We start from the raw sequence: 14,638 nt of genomic DNA, 5'->3' as shown, positions 1-14,638 counted from the left end.
TGGTTGTAAATGCTTCTCTGGGATCCCCTTTGTTCAGAAATAGCAGACTTATATGGCTTTGGTGTTGCTTTTTGGTAATTAGAAGGCTGCTAAATGCCACTGCGCACCACACATGTGTTATGCCCAGCAGTGAAGGGGTTAATTAGGGAGCATGTTGGGAGCTTGTAGAGTTAATTTTAGCTTTAGTGTAGTGTAGTAGACAACCCAAAGTATTGATCTAGGCCCATTTTGGTATATTTAATGCCACCATTTCACCGCCAAATGCGATCAAATTTAAAAAAAAAACTTTTTTTACGCAATTTTAGGTTTCTCACTGAAATTATTTACAAACAGCTTGTGCAATTATGGCGCAAATGGTTGTAAATGCTTCTCTGGGATCCCCTTTGTTCAGAAATAGCAGACATATATGGTTTTGGCGATTCTTTTTGGTAATTAGAAGGCTTCTAAATGCCGCTGCACATCACACGTGTATTATGTCTAGCAGTGAAGGGGTTAATTAGGGATCTTGTAGGGAACTTGCAGGGTTAATGTTAGCTTTAGTGTAGAGATCAGCCTCTCACCTAACACATCTTCCCTCCCCACCCCACAATTGTCCCCGCCATCTTAAGTACTGGCAGAAAGTCTGCCAGTACTAAAATAAAAGGTATTTTTTTTTTAGCATATTTACATATGCTGCTGTGTAGGATCCCCCTTAGCCCCAAACCTCCCTGATCCCCCCCCCCAAACAGCTCTCTAACCCTCCCCTCTACATTATTGGGAGCCATCTTGGGTACTGGCAGCTGTCTGCCAGTACCCAGTTTACAAAAAAATATATTTTTTATTTTTTCCCCCCACTTTTCTGTAGTGTAGCTTCCCCCCCAAGACTAAACCCCCACCCCCTCCCAGATCACTTTGATTATCTATACTAAATTTTATATACCCCCTCTCTGTTCCATAGTGTAATGGTTCCCACCCGCTCCCTCCCTGTGCATGCGCCTGCCCGCCTCCCCCATGCACGCGCATGCATCCGTGCGCGCCCCCAGCAATCCCGCCCATGATCCCGTCCACGATCCAGCCCACCTCTGCACTACTTAATCCACCGATGGCCACCCACCCGCCTCCCACGTCGGCTCCCACCGACCCACGATTGCGGCCATCGATGTCCGGTGCAGAGAGGGCCACAGAGTGGCTCTCTCTGCATCGGATGGGGTAAAATACAGGGAACGTCGCTGGTCTTTAAAGACCAGGTTGTGTGCGACGTACCCTGTACGACGCATGTCGTTAAGGGGTTAAAGGCACACTGAACCCAAAAATTATCTTTTGTGATTCAGATAGAGCATGCAATTTTTTTTTTTTTAAATTTTATTTATAACCAGCAGAGCATACAGAGAAAAGAAAAGAAAAATCACATTTTATGCCACGCAGGGCTAATAACAGAGAAGACATAAATCATGAAATTACAATTACAAAAAAAAAAGAAATTATTTGACATTGATACCAATATTTTACTAAGTTAAGTTGTATGTTCTGCTGGGAGGTTTTTTTTTTTTTTTTTGTCTGTCTATTTTTTCTTTTCCCCCCTTCTCCTCCACCCTCCCCTCTCCTTCCCCCCTACAAGGAATTTTCACGGGCGTCATGCCCTACATGACATCTCGTACAAACGAGGAGAACATATCAGACGAACAAACACAATCAAACATCAAACAACCATACATGGGGAGAGAAAAAAAAAAAAAAAAAAAAAAAACCTTGATAGAAAGAATGAAACAAATCAGAGAAGTGTTAGAAGCTCACTCCCCTCCCTCCCTAATTACCAAATACCAAGGAGAACTACTTCTGAGTTTTTAAATGGAAAGATCAGGTAGTCAATTTCCCTTTCGTGAAATGTTTTTATGAACGCTGCCCATTTATTAAAGAAGTTTTTTATATCTATTTCGTTGTCGATGTTTGTGTCTTTTTGTTCTAGTACACACTGTTTTTTTAAATAATTCTTGACTTCAGTAATCGTCGGGTGTGTTCTCATTTTCCACTTTTTACAAATCAAATATCTAGAGGCTAGGATAGAGAGATTTATTAATTTTTCAATGTTTTGATGGATATCTTCTTTATTTAGGCATAATATGATTTGGTATAGCGATAGAGTAAGTGTCTCAATTTTTAGAGTAGTTTTAAGCCAATGTTCTAGTTTGCTCCAGAAATTTCTAATTTTGGGACAATGCCAGAACATATGTATGAGGTCTGCTGCAGGGTAGGAGCATTTAGGGCATTTGTTGAAATGATGGTTATGCACTCCGAGGCCTTTCTCCGGAGTGAAATAGGCTCTATGAAGGAGTCTAGTATGTGCCTCTCGCCAAGTAGCCGACAATGTGGTCAATGCCACTTTATTGAATGATAACTGAAGAGTTTTAGTGTCAATGTTGCTTTGAGGTATTAGAGAAGACCATATCGCTGCCATCTTATCCAAAGTGGAGGCGTTCTTTTTACCAATAAGTATGTGGTAACATGGGGCAACAGACATATAGCCATTTTTGTTTAAAATTAGCCAGTTTTCCAACTTATCTAGCGCCCAGTGCCATCCTGCCTCTCTAGTTAAGTCGGCAATGAAGTGTCTTATTTGCAAATATGCAAAAAAGTCTTTGTTATCAAGATTAAATTCGCTCTTCAGTTCGTCAAAGGTCTTAACACATTGTCTATCAGTGTTGATTAGGCACCTTATTTTGTTAAGGCCCTTCTTATGCCAACAATTAAAGACTGTGGAATTTATGCCTGCTTGGAACTGTGGATTCCCTATCAGGGGGAGGTAGTTTGAGACAGTGTTAGTAATTGCGAGGAGCTTAGTTATCTTCCACCAGGCCTTGATAGGATTATATATGGTTTTAAGAATCTTTATCTTTGTTGGGAGTTCTTTTGGTAAGCAGTGTATCATAGCTAGTGGGAGATATGGTTCACAGACGCTGGATTCTAATTCGTTATTAAGAACATAATTCTTGGCAAAAATCCAGTCCATTATGATACGGGCTAAGAAACTAAGGTTATAGAATCTAACATCTGGAACTGCTAGTCCTCCCTGGTCTCTTGATGCAGTAAGTTTGGTAAGAGATATTTTAGCTCTTTTTCCCTGCCAAAGGAATTGTCTAAGCCAAGTATTAATAGATCTAATATCTTTCTCCAGCAAAATCAGTGGGACATTCTGCAGAATATATAAAAGTTTAGGGAGAAGAATCATTTTAAATAGTTCTGACCGGCCGGAGGTGGATAATGGTAGATGCTGCCAGTCTTTTAATTTCTCCTTAATATTGGTTAGTATAGGAGTTATGTTTAATTTATATAGGTTTTTTAAGTCAGTTGGTATATGAATACCCAGGTATTTAAAAGATTCAGAAACCACGCTAAATGGGGTATTTGGAATGGAGCTGTTATTTCTTCTTAACCAGAGGATTTCAGATTTTGATTTATTAACTTTGTAACCTGAAAAAGAACCAAAATGATCTGTTATTTGAAGGAGCCTTGGTATATTGAGTTTTGTATTAGATAGGTAAACTAATAAATCGTCCGCATACAGTCCAATTTTTATCCTGAAATTCCGAATTTTTATACCGTCCAGAGATTCCCTTAACATGATTGCTAAAGGTTCAATCGCTATGTCAAAAAGAAGCGGAGAGAGAGGGCAGCCCTGACGTGTTCCTTTATCTATTCTAATCGGGGAAGAGATAGTATCATTGACTATCAATTGTGTGTGAGATTGTGCATGTAAATTTGCTAAGAAATCAGAAAACTTTCCTTTAATCCCAAATTTTGATAGAGATGATATTATATGGTTAAAAATTACCGAGTCAAATGCTTTTTCAGCATCGATTGACAGAATAGCTAGATCTGGGGTGTCCGCTCTCTCCGCCTCAGAGGGAGGAAGGTTCTGGACGTAGTCCATTGTAACCAAGAGTTCTCTAATTTTTGCCGCCGAGTTTCGTTTATTGAGAAAACCAGCTTGATCCGTATGAATAATTCTCATTAAGACAGATTGCAGCCTGTTTGCTAGTATAGCGGTCATGATTTTGTAATCGGAATTTAGGAGAGCAATTGGCCTATATGACTCTTTTTGTAATGGATCTTTTCCTCCTTTTAAAATCAATGTCGTAAATGAAGAAGAGAAGGAGGGGGTGACCGACCTATCATTAATGTATAGCTCATTATAAAGATTGCTCAGATAGGGTGTTATTTCAGCTGATAGAATTTTGTAAAATTCGTTTGGGAGCCCATCTGGGCCTGGTGCTTTATTCAGGGAAAGATTGGCGATTACCTCCTCTATCTCCTCTTTTAAGATAGGAGAGTTGAGAGTGGCTCTCTCTTCGGCAGTAGCTGTGGGATAGGTGATTTTGCTCCAGAACTCTGATGCTTGGACAGCATCATAACCTCCGCATGTATATATGTTTCGGTAATATTCAGTAAATACATCTAATATTTCTTCTGGTTTCATTATCTGCTTCCCCTGGTGAGATAATCTTTCTATCATTGTTTTTTTTCCTTCGTTTTTAGCCAACTTGGCTAACATTTTTCCAGATTTGTTGCCAAATCTGTATAATTTAGCCTGGAACCTAATTTCCCTATTGGTTTCTTGGGTCATTAGAAAAGTATCTCTAATAGATTTAGCGCGGACATATTTTGCCCAATTTTGGGGAGTTTTCATAAGCAGAAAATGGTTATATGAATTAACCAAATGATTACTCATTTCCCTCTCCTTTAACTTTACCTTTTTAGCTAACTTGGCAGTATAGGCGATAATTTCTCCTCTAATTACAGCCTTTGCCGTTTCCCAAAATATATCTGGGCGCTGTATGTATTCTTTGTTAAAGTTGAGATATTCGGTGAATTTGTCTTTAATCCAATTTTTAAATTTTAGATCTGGAGTTAGATGATAGGGAAAAAAGAATCGTGATATTTTAGGTTTGGGGTGATCAGAATATAGCTCAAGAGAGATGGGACCATGATCGGATAGGAGGATTGGCATTATATCCGCTTTTACTTTTGTTATAGGTATATGTTGATCTATTAAGAATAGATCAATCCTAGAGAGGGTTTTATGAGCTTTTGATAAACAGGTGTAGTCTTGTGTGTCGGGGTTCTGAGCTCTCCAAATATCACGTAGGATTAAGTTATGCTTAATTTGATTAAATATTTTAGAGTCTAAGTTATCTTTTTTCTGTTTTAACTGTTTAGCGTTATTTCTGAGTCTATCTAGAGGGCAATTTGGTGCCATATTGAAGTCACCTCCTAATATCAAATGTCCTTCACTAACTAAAAGAAGTTTTGACTGAATCAAATTCCAGAATTCAGGATCAGTATTATTTGGTCCATATATATTACAAAGTGTGTAAATTGTGTGTGAGACTTTTATTTTTACCAAGATATATCTCCCTCCAGGGTCGGCCTCAGAGTGCAAAACCATCACCCCAGGTCTTTTCCCAATAAGTATGGCCACGCCTCTCTTTTTCCCAACACTTGGTGCTGCAAAAACTTCTCTAACCCACTGTGTCTTCAATTTTGAAGATTCTTCTAAGTTTAAATGGGTTTCTTGTAGAAAGCCGATATCAGCTTTGGTCTTTCGGAGGTGGGTAAGTATCGCCTTCCGTTTAATGGGAGTGGAGATACCTCCCACGTTCCAAGATACTAATTTTAAGTTATTGGCTGATTGTATCATTTACACGGGTGGGAGGGAGGGGAGAGAGAGTAAAACAAAAAAAAAAAAAAAAAAAAAAAAGGGGGGGGGAAAGAAGGGAGGGAGGAAGGGGGTAAGAGACTTACATACATTAAACAAATCCACCCTAACCCAAGGGGGTTCCCTAGCCACAAGGCCTAATTCCTCATTATACAACAGAATCATTTCTTAGTGAGATTTTACGCTTAGGGTCTTCAGAAAGTTTTCAGCCAATTGAACATCCTCAAATAGATGTATTTTATCGTTAGCTACAACTTTTAATTTAAAGGGATATATTATAGTGGCGCGATGGCCACTCTGTATAAACTTGGTGCAAATAGGGGCCAGCTCTCTTCTCTTAGCAGCTGTGTAAGCCGAGAAGTCTTGAAAAATTAAGATTCTGGCTTTATCTATGAGAATTGGCTGATTTTTTCTGAAATACTGTAGTATCATATTTTTGTCCTGAAAATTAAGTAGTCTTGCAATAACTGGTCTTGGGCGGTTATCATTTTTATTATGTAAGTGAGGGGTGCCAAGTCTATGAGCTCTCTCTACCAAAATCGGATGATAAGTTAAGGGGATGCCCAGAGCCTTTGTGAGCGTGTCAGATATAAAAGAGCATAAATCATCATATTGCTTGTTCTCTGGGAGGCCTATTATTCGTATGTTATTTCTTCTAGATCGATTCTCCAAGTCTTCCAATTTATCAATTATTTTTTTAATATTATTACTTGAAGTTTCTATTTTAGAGCTATGTCCTAGTGTTAGATCTTCCAGATCTGACACGCGTTGTTCCACTTCTTGTAATCTATTGGAGAATTGCCTGATCTCTTGGGTTAGTGAAGAAATGTCTTGTTTAATCTCTGCCCTAAGGGCATCAAATTTGGGTGTGAGAGCTTCAGTTATGCTTCCAACCAAATTTTGTAAATTAAAAGGCTCTGGGATAGGCGCTATCTGGGGTGAGATTGTCTGCGGTTCAGTAACTAAATCCTGAGTATTTTTGGGTTTCCTGTCCCTGTGTCTAACTGCCATAGTCGGTGATGGTGCCTTAGGTGCAGTCGAAAGAAATTTATCCATAAGCTGCGTGTTTATTGTGCTAATGAGGGGGAGGTAATTGTGAAAAAACGTTTATCAAATTATATAGGTGTATTGTTCTCGTGTGTTGCTTAAAAGTAAAGGGATGTGAGGGCGTGTTGGTGTGAAGGAGTGTGGGGAAAAATTATATTCCAAGGAATAGTGGTAATAGATATTTAAGTTAGCCTAGACTGGATAGTGTGAATTAGTAGGGATGTGAGTTTATTCTAGTTATTAGTATAAATGTTCAGTTTAAAGTGTTCGAGACTATGACAGAGACTAAGTTACAGGAAGTTACTGTACTTTTATAAAAAAAAAAAAAAAAAAAAAAAAAAAAAAGGATTTTTTAGGAAAATTTAACTCTTGGTATTGTCAAAACAGCAAACACCAGTCTGTTATTAAATGTATGGACAGAGAAGATTAGATGACTGTTCTCTTTTTCTCTCTCTTATAAAATACAAGTTTTCAGATTTAATAATTTACTTCTTTATATGTTAGTAGCAATTTGTTGTGTTAGTTAGACAGCTTTTTATGTATTTGAGCAATGATATTATAGTGGGTATTTATGTTCACAAGCTTAAATACCTAAGCTGTAACTGTATAATAGTACAATATCGTTGCCTAGGTTTTATAGATTTAGTATTGTTACAACGATATTAATCATTTAAACTTAATTATGTATGTTCATAACACCTTCAGTAAGAAACCTGAAGGGAATTACCAATTTAATATTAATATACTCTATTGTCAAGTATTCTCAACTTGTCTTAGTAGTGCTATATTTTGTAATCAAGCTTCCCTAGTGTTTATAAGTAGCATCAGAACAAAGTAGCTTAAAGTAACATCATTTTCGTTATTCTACCGGTACTTATAAACTAAGGTACTAATCTAAGTTAACAGCTGTGGGTACTGAAATTAAAGACCTTTCCTCAGTACTCAACTATTTAGTAACTTTTTACACTTTATATGATATTTTCCATGCAAATTATATATTCATACATTTCCAAAATATATTCAGTTCTTAAAAATATAAGTAAAGGAGGTTTTTTGCAAAATTTCACAAGAATATTTTTTCTTTTCTTATGTAAGCTCCCAAGATATAGAAAGCCTTTCAACATGTATCTATATAGGTATATCTTAATCAGATTCTAATGAATCTACTGAACTCTATTATATAGGAAAAAATAGAAAAGAGGTTAGATACTTGATGAGAAATAACACAGTTCAATATTTCTTTTCCAACTCTTTTTCCCTTCTTTTGCACTTTTTTTTTTTTTTCTTTATCTTTCCCCCTTTCTCTCCCGTTTTCTATATGTTTCCTTGCTCTTAGCCCGAAGTTTTATCTTAGAGTGTAGAAAAAAGTCCATCCCCGAGATAGCACTTTTCATATAGGTTTTTATAGGAGAGGCATGGAAAGTTAATGCGCTTTCAGGAAAAAATGTTATTAACTGCTAAGGTTATAGCAAGCAGATATGGGTATTAAATAGAGCATATGCATAGGCTGATGCTAAAGTTTCAGGAGTTCACTGAGGAGTGCATACATAGGACAGTTTGAGTCTCATATACTTTACCAACTCCTAAGCAGGAGTATTCGACATCTGAAGCGTCCTTTCCGAGAAAAACCGGGCTTCCCCTACACGCAGCACCGGTGGGAGGGGAAGCACCGGGCTGAGAAGAGAGAGGCAAGAGGAGTCTCGAATCAAGCCACTCGGTGGAGCAGGGCCCAGTTCAGGCGTCGAGGGCTCACAGCTGCTTGTTTCAGAATAGGCAGCGCAGCAATGTGACGTGGTCCGGGTCCCTCACGCAGCATCGGTGGGAGGGAGACCCCGAACCAATAGGAACTGCCGCCCAAGGTACCACTGTGCCTCCGCTCCTTCCTGCTGGTCAGAACACTGTGGATCAAAGCGTGCGACAGCTATCCCCCAGGTGAACGCTGTCCGATGAGTTTGAAGTCTTCGCCCCAGGCCGGGTATGGTTGCAGAGGTGAGTGGGGCTGAAAAAAAGTCGTGTTGGGTCTAAGGTTCTCCTCCGTTACTCCATGAGACCAGGTAGGATTTGGGATTGGAATATCAGCGGTTAGTTAGAATAGGTGTTGTTTTAGTCGGGACCCAGTTTCTTTTGTTTAAGGGTTCAGGTTAGGCTCAGTCGTCGGAACTAAAGAGTCCACTTATAAACACCAGCACCTGGAAAGAAAAGTTCAGGAAGGTGCGGATAAAAGGTGCGCTGGTTTAACCAAAAATTAATCCCTCTGTACTTCTTCACTACATAGTGTAGCAGGTTTGTTAGTAGTTATGTGACATATAGGTATAAGCGATAGATTTTGCCAAGGCTTTATAGGTCCTTGTGGGTACTGCTGAATGCAGTTTAGTGCTTTGGAATGGCACTAAAGCAGGTTCCGATAGCGATGAATTTTTTTGGCTACACAAGCCGCCCTAGGTCTGTGGGTTTGGGCGCAGATTTCCCGCCAGCAGGCTTGAAGGAAGGTAAATCAGAGCAGGTGTCTTGCATGACCATACACCTGAGCTCCTCCTCCGGAACCCCTAGGGCATGCAAATAGAGCATGCAATTTTAAGCAACTTTCTAATTTACTCCTATTATCAAATTGTCTTCATTCTTTTGGTATGTTTATTAGAAAAGCAAGAATGTAAGTTTAGATGCCGGCCCATTTTTGGTGAACAACCTGGGTTGTACTTGCTGATTGGACATCACCAATAAACAAGTGTTATCCATAGTTCTGAACCAAACATTTGCTGGCTCCTTAGCTTAGATGCCTTCTTTTTCAAATAAAGATAGCAAGAGAATGAAGAAAAATTGATAATAGAAGTAAATTAGAAAGTTGCTTAACCCCTTAGTGACCAGAACACTTTTCCATTTTCTGTCCGTTTGGGACCAAGGCTATTTTTACATTTCTGCGGTGTTTGTGTTTAGCTGAAATTTTCCTCTTACTCATTTACTGTACCCACACATATTATATACCGTTTTTCTCGCCATTAAATGGACTTTCTAAAAATACCATTATTTTCATCATATCTTATCATTTACTATAAAATAATTTATAAAATATGAGGAAAAATGGAAAAAACACACTTTTTCTAACTTTGAACCCCAAAATCTGTTACACATCTACAACCACCAAAAAACACCCATGCTAAATAGTTTCTAAATTTTGTCCTGAGTTTAGAAATACCCAATGTTTACATCTTCTTTGCTTTTTTTGTAACTTATAGGGCCATAAATACAAGTAGCACTTTGCTATTTTCAAACCATTTTTTTTCAAAATTAGCGCTAGTTACATTGGGACACTGATATCTTTCAGGAATCCCTGAATATCCATTGACATGTATATATTTTTTTTTAGAAGACATCCCAAAGTATTGATCTAGGCCCATTTTGGTATATTTCATGCCACCATTTCACCGCTAAATTCGATCAAATACAAAAAATCGTTCACTTTTTCACAAATTTTTTCACAAACTTTCAGTTTCTCACTGAAATTATTTACAAACTGCTTGTGCAATTATGGCATAAATGGTTGTAAATTCTTCTCTGGGATCCCCTTTGTTCAGAAATAGCAGACATATATGGCTTTGGCATTGCTTTTTGGTAATTAGAAGGCCGCTAAATGCCACTGCGCACCACACGTGTATTATGCCCAGCAGTGAAGGGGTTAATTAGGAAGCATGTAAGGAGCTTTTTGGGGTATTTTTAGCTTTAGTGTAGTGTAGTAGACAACCCCAAGTATTGATCTAGGCCCATTTTGGTATATTTCATGCCACCATTTCACCGCCAAATGCGATCAAATTAAAAAAAACGTTAAATTTTTCACAATTTTAGGTTTCTCACTGAAATCATTTACAAACAGCTTGTGCAATTATGGCACAAATGGTTGTAAATGCTTCTCTGGGATCCCCTTTGTTCAGAAATAGCAGACATATATGACTTTGGCGTTGCTTTTTGGTAATTAGAATGCTGCTAAATGGCGCTGCGCATCACACGTGTATTATGGCTAGCAGTGAAGGGGTTAATTAGGTAGCTTGTAGGGAGCTTGCAGGGTTAATTTTAGCTTTAGTTTAGAGATCAGCCTCCCACCTGAAACATCAGACCCCCTGATCCCTCCCAAACATCTCTCTTCCCTCCCCTACCCCACAAATGTCCCCGCCATCTTAAGTACTGGCATATTTACATATGCTTATGTGTAGGATCCCCCTTAGCCCCCAACCTCACTGATCCCCCACCAAACAGCTCTCTAACCCTCCCCCTCTGACTTAATGTGCGCCATCTTGGGTACTGGCAGCTGTCTGCCAGTACCCATTTTAGTGAAAAATATGCTGTTACTATTAAAAAAATGTCCCTTTTCTGTAGTGTAACTTCCCCCCCCCCAATACCAACCCCCCACCCCTTCCTGATCCCTTAGATGCTTTAAAAAAAATAAGTTTATTATCATTTTTTTACAATTTACTTGTAACTTTTTTCTGTAGTGTAGCGGTTCCCACCCGCTCCCGCCCCGTGCACGCGCCCGCCCGCCATCCCCCGTGCACGCGCGCGCCCCCGTGCGCGCCCCCGGCGATCCCGCCCCCGATCCCGCCCCCCTCTCTGACTAAGAAGCCATTGATGGCCGCCCACCCACCTCCCACTTCAGCTCCCACCCACCAACTAATGCGGCCATCGATGTCCGGTGCAGAGAGGGCCACAGAGTGGCTCTCTCTGCACCGGAGGGGTAAAAAATGTTATTGCAGGATGCCTCAATATCGAGGCATCCTGCAATAACCAGAAAACAGCTGGAAGTGATCAGGATCGCTTCCAGCTGCTTTCCAAACCGAGGACGTGCAGGGTACGTCCTTGGTCGTTAAGTGACTTTTTTAAGAGGACGTACCCTGCACGTCCTCGGTCATTAAGGGGTTAAAATTGCATGCTCTATCTGAATTCCGAATGGTAAAAATTGGGTTCAGTATCCCATTAATATTAATAAGGTAAATCTTACAATAGTCGTATCAAAGCTCATAGTGGAATATTGTAAACCTAGAAAAAGATTCACATCTCAAGTAGCTTAAGTTCATGTGTAGAGTTTTGAAAATAATGCTGAAATACATTGCATTCTAATGTGCTGCAGCAGATGGACAACAGATGTATTTGATATATGTATTTTTGGAAATGAATAGGTAATACAAATGATAATGGTTAGTTCTCATTGAAAATCAAAAACGCATGGAAACACATGGAAATTACCTCCTTTCAGTACTTCTTTAAACAAATTCCAGGTGATGAGTGTGTTTTTCTCCAACTGTGATTGCTATGTGCCATGACAAGGGTCATCCTGACTGGCCTTAATTTTCTTTCTAATCAGGGCTCACCCTGTATCTTCAGTTTAAATTTACGTTGCTGGAATTTATATTTTGACAGGATGCACCACTTGGCATATAGGCCTAATGCTATTTAAGAATAATCCAACAGTTGTTTTATTACTAGCTTTATAAAGCGTGTCACTGGCTATTCTCTCCTGTGTGGGGAGCAAGATACATTTTCTGCCATGGGAATGAATGACAAGCACTGCATTATAATTTTATTTTAATTTCAAAATAAATATTGAGATGTGTCTACAGTGCAAGCTGAAGAATTGTTTACATGTAAGTAAGCAGAATATGTTTTTAGATAACAAAACTTTAAGGACCTTGGAAAATACCATGAACTTTGAGCAACAAAATAACTTTGAAAAAGTCTATTAGCAGTACTTACAAAACAGGAACATGAGAAGGTGATAAATAACCCCATTAAATAACTGTGGTAAACAGAAATCTGCTTCCATTATGAATTTTCTAGAACTCATGTATATAGTGACTAATAGTTTTGTCAATACAAAATACATTTGTATAATTTAGTTGGCATTAACAATGCATAACGCTTTAGCAAAAAAAATAAAGTAACAAGATGTTTTTTATCCGATAATGTTGTAGAGAGTGCATATGTTTCCATATTTAAAGATGTCTATAACCAATATATTTTGCATATATATTTATTGCTTATAACAAATTGAATGGAAAAGTTGTTATAGCTACTTTAAAGAGACAATAATACACTTGACAACAATGCATAATCAAAATGTTTTTGTACCTCAAATTATTATTATTATTATTATTTATCAGCTAGATTACGAGTTTGGCGTTATGAGTGAAAAAGCATTGTTATGCTTCATAACGCTGCTTTTCCCCTAATGCCGCTATTACAAGTCTTGTTGGTATAGGTCTTTTGTCCGTCACTCAACATCAGTACCGCACTTTAAAAAAAGTCTTTTTTCAATGGGACTTCCATAGCGCCGGTATTACGAGTTTGCCTGGGAGGCCAAAAAGTGAGTGGTACATCCTATACTGACAAGATCCGTACCGCCATCTAAAGTCAGTAGTTATGAGTTTTACATTACAAAGTTTTAACAGAAAACTGATAACTTAACTGCTACAAAGTACTTTTAACACCCCTAAACTACCAATTAACCCCTAAACCGAGGCCCTCCCGCATCGCAAACACTAAAATAAAATTATTAACCCCTAATCTGCTGCTCCGGACATCGCCACCACTATTAAAATGTATTAACCCCTCTTCCACCACTCCCCGACATCGTCCCCACTATAATAAAGTTATTAACCCCTAAACCGCCACCCTCCCACATCACAAACACTACTTAAATATTATTAACCCTTAATCTGCCGTCTGCCAACACCGCCGCTATAATAAATCTATTAACCACTAAACCACAAGCCCCCCACAACAAAATATACTAAATTAAACTATTAAAGGGATACTGAACCCGATTTTTTTCTTTTGTGATTCAGATAGAGCATGCAATTTTAAGAAACTTTCCAATTTTACTCCTATTATCAATTTTTCTTCGCTCTTTCTTGCTATCTTCATTTGAAAAAGTCCAGAACCTTGGACAACACTTGTTTTACGGTGGATGAATTTATCCACCAATCAGCAAGAACAACCCAGGTTGTTCACCAAAAATGGTCCGGCAACTAAACTTACATTCTTGCTTTTCAAATAAAGATACCAAAAGAATGAAGAACATTTGCTAATATGAGTAAATTAGAAAGTTGCTTAAAATTGCATGCTCTATCTAGATCACAAAAGAAAAAATTGGGGTTCATTGTTCCTTTAACCTCATAACCTCTCTGGCAACCCACATCACTACATAAATATATTAACCCCTAAACCGAACCCTAACATAACCCTAAGCATAAGTCTAACCCTAACACCCCCTAACTTAAATATAATTAAAATAAATCTAAATAAACCTTACAAGTATTACATAAATAATTCCTATTTAAAACTGAATACAAACTTACCTGTAAAAAAACCTAAGTGAGCTATGCTACAATATTACTAATTGTTATATTGTAGCTATTTTAGGTTTTATTTTTATTTCACAGGTAAATTTTTATTTATTTTAACTAGGTAGACTAGTTAGTAAATAGTTATTAACTATTTAATAACTACCTAGTTAAAATAAATACAAACTTACCTGTAAAATAAAACCTAACCTGACTTACACTAAAACCTAACATTACAATACAATAAAATAAATTAATCAAATACAATTATCTAAATTACAAACCCCCCCACTAAATTACACAAAATAATAAATGAAATTATCATAAAAAAACAAATTACTCCTGGGGGGCGGAGCGAGCAGCCGACCATGATGGCTGCATTTTACTGAGGCTCCGTAGTCAGACCGGGTGTTGATGTATATAATAGCCCGAAATCAACAGTTGGCTTGCAGCTTATAACCGATGCCTACAGCTACCACCACAGTGGTCACTTTAAGGGTCAGTGGGGTACCCAGAAGACGCTTTTGACCAGAGACGGGCTCCTCTAGGCTTAAGGCCTACACCGCGATCC

This window comes from Bombina bombina, chromosome 1 (genome assembly GCF_027579735.1).
Source record: "Bombina bombina isolate aBomBom1 chromosome 1, aBomBom1.pri, whole genome shotgun sequence".
NCBI lineage: Eukaryota > Metazoa > Chordata > Amphibia > Anura > Bombinatoridae > Bombina > Bombina bombina.
This window is presented reverse-complemented; position numbering follows the sequence as displayed.